At 45.1% G+C, this 4615-nt stretch overlaps 1 non-coding gene across 1 annotated transcript; it reads right to left on the bottom strand.

Moving 5' to 3' along the window:
* Positions 1–1322: 1322 nt before the first annotated feature.
* On the bottom strand, positions 1323–1404 carry Trnas-gcu (transfer RNA serine (anticodon GCU)). Its single transcript has one exon. It is a non-coding gene; the product is annotated as a tRNA-Ser (tRNA).
* Positions 1405–4615: the final 3211 nt, after the last annotated feature.

The raw sequence follows: 4615 nt of genomic DNA, 5'->3' as shown, positions 1-4615 counted from the left end.
TTTCCCAACCAAATGAACCGACGGAACGTGCACAATTGTGCATATGACATCTTGATTCTGCCACTTGGAGTTTTGGCGAGATCGCGAGAAGATTGTACGCGGCGGGGAGGAAAAACGGCCGCACTGGCAGTGCGACAATGCCACGCAAAGTGAGCGTCATCCCTCCCCCCCTCCCGCTACTCCTCCGGGGGTAAAGGCCGGAAAATGTGAGAGGCAAGATTTGTCGCAAAATCGTGTTAGCCCCCTAATTATGGCTTATTTTATCTCGCCTCTAATCGTGCGCCGCTCATCGGGCCCCGTGGCGGGTTTTCTGGTATGCTGCTGGCACATCATCCTACGTTGGGTTGGCGTGGTGTTGTCGTTGCGTTGTGTAAAGCAATCGACCGAGAACGAGAGAACCAACGGCAGATGAGGCATCCTTCCAACCATCCACCGAACCGATGTCGTACAAACGCTTTACGATTAGCTAATGGTGAATACGTTTAGGAAAAGACGTAGTAGTCCTCTGTGTCCTCCTGCCACCACCAACACCAGCATTCCCGTCCTTCCCCGGGACTCGGGATCGGCAGTGGAGAGTGGAACAAATGAACTGACCGGTTCGATTGACATCGGTCTATTGGTTGGTGTTGAAACGGATTTGCTTCGCCGGTGCCATCACAATTGCACATGGCGTGATTGCACATGGTCTTTATGTGATATGTGATCTGTTTGACCTGCTGCTGGAGTGTCGAACCCTCTACGGTTGTCAACTATTATTGAAATGAACAAAAACCACCCAGAAAACCATGGTTAAAGTCTTCGAACGGTGTTAACGAACTATCGACACCGTGTTAAACCGACAAGTTCCTTCTGATGTGTGTGGGGTACTTCTAGCTAGAATAAATTTGATTCGTTGTCGTTTACCGATCCCATTTATAGTAATAGTACTTACATAAATTGATAAACGATTGATTGATTGATAAACGATTGATAAACGATTGATAAATTGTTGTAAACGATTTAAATTTGTGTTGGACACTTCTGGTTGAAAATAAATTCGATTCTTTCTCTTTTACCGATCCCGTACTCGCTTGATGATGATTAGTAACCAGCCTATTAAAACACAATCACATTCAATCGAAACAAACATGCATGATCCACCGGCGATGATGATGATGATAGATGTGAAGGTTCCCATGATATTCATTTCTTTTGAACCTTCAGCTGTACTTCAAATGGAAAACGAATCATTTCTAGTTGTGAAATTGCAATCTCAAACCTGTACTTTATTTTTTCCTTAATAGGAAGCTTCAGTATAAATATCAAAAAATACTTTTATAAACCGACGAGGATGGGATTCGAACCCACGCGTGCAGAGCACATTGGATTAGCAGTCCAACGCCTTAACCTCTCGGCCACCTCGTCTGTTGGTAGGCCGGGTGCTCCGAAATGGACCGGGTAAGTTTGTGCCAGCTTTGATTGTTTCGTTTGATAAGACAACAGCTTGTTAGCTTTCGATTTGATAGAAAAAGAAAACTTGTATTCACAGTCTTGTATCCACAATCTTTCCAATTACCGCACAAACATTTGTTTAATCCAAGAAAAAGATAAATGATTTTTAGAGGTAAAAAATTTACTACGCAATACTCAAAGCAGAAGAATATTTCAAATGATTCTGTTCAACGACGTGAGAATACTCGTGATAACGAGTTCGTCATACAACGGAGGCCACTAAGTACCAAAATGGTCGTGCTCTTGGAGAATTTATGAGCCTGTTGGAGGCGACGGTTCCCGCTCGGAATGCCGTTCACTTCCATTGTTCGGCGCTGCAAGTGACACATTTTCGATGATAAATGCACTTATCATTCACCTGTCGCCGTGAGGACGATGTGCACCGGAGAGCAGATTGAGCAAACCCACGCCAACAACACGTCACGTCTGCTTGCAAGACGGCACAAAGAACACCAACCATGGTCGTTGATACAGAGTGATGTTCCCTCCGAGCTAAACGATTATTTTGAGCGTCTGGTGAAACGCGTCAAAACGTGCGAGCACTGCCGAAGAAATGAAGTGAAAAGCGAAACAAGCGTGTGGAAGCGCCCGATGGGAAACCGTTGGGTGGTGTAGGGCGGGAAGGAACCCGTGGGAAACGGTGGATGAACATTTGGCCACGGCTTCCGTCATTTGCCGGAAAGGAACCGCACCGTTTTCATTACGTTGACGCGCGTAAGCGTTCGTATTTATTTTATATCCCTACCGGACGCGGAGAAGCGTCGGGACCGGCGTGATTGGTTGCGTACGAACGCCACGCCACGCCACATACATTGGGGAACGAGCAACGTTTTATGCAACGACCGAATTCATTCATACGACCCACCGTGTGCGGGCCACGGAGGGTGAATAAAATAAACGAGCCCCGTCCATAACGAGGTGAGAGAAAACAACACGCTGAAGCGTACCGAAGAAAGCTGCTCCAAGCTGCCACCCAATTCTCGAATCGGCCTTCCGCCATGACCTGCGTCCATTTCGATGTGCCTCCGGTGGGGTGCAGGGGTAGGCTTTAACGATTTAATTATTACTATTACAATCGGCCGTTCGGCCACCTTCACCCTCGGTGTGACTCCACGGTGCATCACGTGCTTAATGGTTCTGCACTGGCTGCAGTTCGCAGGATGATGCCATGATGCAACGGTCGGAGTAGGCCATGGAACGTCACTTTGTCTCGCCGTAATGCGGAAACGTAACCATCGGCGCCCAGGGCGTCACCCTTTGAATGCTGCGACCCTCGGGGGATCATTTTAAGCTTAATTTAATGAGCGAAGATGTTCGCCCAGTTTCGCTCCTCCGGCTTTAAGGGTTAAACTTAGAAAATGGGGGAAAAATGGGGTTTGAGCTGCAAAAGCTTTCCACCTTGCTTCTCAAACAGAACTTTATAATATGGGGTTCGTGGTTAATGCTATGATGCTATGACCCGGTGCTTTAATCGCTACCGTCTGCCTCGTGCGAGCAAACCCAACAACCACCTACGGTCGTAGGAAAATAAGAAAAAAGGGAAAAACATCTCCCAAACCTCACCGTCTTTAGCTTCAGACGATCAAGCGTGTCTGTGGGCAGCTTTTCGCCGACGTGCTTTTCTTTCGAAACACTTTGTAATACGATACGGGCAAGCCATCGCCAAGGGAAGATGCTCTGAGCCTTGCTGTTTTGCTGTCTCTCTCTACATATCTGCGATTACAAAACGGTTCACGGTGAGGACAACAAAGGCGTCGGAGGAGGTAAGGAAAGGTGTCGGGAGTGGGGAGGTAAAACTGGCTACAAAAAATTGAAATAGAGATCAATGATTAATTGCGAACCATTAACGAACGCTTTTGATGGTGGACGGGGAGGGCGGAAGAAGATGGCCTGTGAGGGAAGCGCATTGGTTATGTTGTTCATGCTCGAATATGCGAACTCCGGTGACGCAGTTGTGGCAGAGCATGTTTGCAAACAATTAACGACAGCCCCCCCGTCTTCGCCTCTTCAGTCTGCATCTTTCGGGGAGGGTTCGTCTTCACAAGTACCGGGGACTCTCAACTCCGTGCGCCTCCCGTGCACGGCCTACACGTAGACGCTGTTCCAATAGGTCAGTAGTACTCGGTTCCGCTGACCTTCTGCCAGTGTCACGTAGCGTTACGCACTTGGCGGTTAATCCATCCGTTCGTCCGAGGGGTATTTAATTCAGCTCGGAAAGCTTTGCGTTTACTACACGACATCGCGAAAGTATTACGCGATTTTGTTGATGTGGTTTCCTCGTTGAACTTGTGTTGACTTGAGGGGCTATATTTGTGACCAGACTTTACTGTTAGATTACGTATATCACATTTTTTAAAGGGTATCTGAATATGATTCCTTTAAAACAGGTTAATACATTAAATATTTAAAACGTTCATAGTTTGAGAGCCTTTCGTAACTCATACGAAGGGGATTCCGTACGATCGAGTGGGATGTACTATTCGAATTAACTTATCTAATTCTATGGATATGCCATCGCTTTTTATTGAAAAGGCATCGCTTTTTATTGAAAAACTGGTTCCTAGATTTAAAATTTGTTTTTACTTATACATTTAATGTTTGCCGTATTCGCATTTTCCATCCGTATTTTGGTTGTTTATGTTTTTTACACTTGTTGTTTAATTCTAAACAATATTTTTCATCAATAAAATGTACCGTTATCTCCTCTGTTAAAAATTTCTGTACAGATTTGCTATTTTCTTCTCTTTTTTGCTGGGTTCAATAAGCAGAAAGCGTGGGCCTTTCTAAACTAAATTTGGCAATCTCAGTTTCTTATTTGGATAACTTTAAACTCTGTAAATCTGTATTTCTCGGTAAGCAAATCGAGTTTCATAACCATAGCTCGCGCATCTATAAGTCATTAATTCCGGAGTTAACATTTTACAAAATCTCAAAGAACGGTTTATAAAAACCATCTTTTACCTTCGATAGCATAAAGGTCCAATCATTTGCTAATGGTAGAAACATTTTTCATCCGAAATATTCCTACTGCACTGTGCATTCCGCGAAAGTAGCCGATTAGTTTGATAAAAGATACCCGATTGGCCGTGTTTGCATAATTACCAGCAGCAAAAACCTTCGAAAA

Source organism: Anopheles ziemanni, chromosome 3 (genome assembly GCF_943734765.1).
Source record: "Anopheles ziemanni chromosome 3, idAnoZiCoDA_A2_x.2, whole genome shotgun sequence".
Classification (NCBI taxonomy): domain Eukaryota; kingdom Metazoa; phylum Arthropoda; class Insecta; order Diptera; family Culicidae; genus Anopheles; species Anopheles ziemanni.
The sequence above is the reverse complement of the archived record's forward strand: the minus strand, read 5'-3'. Positions and strand labels throughout refer to the sequence as shown.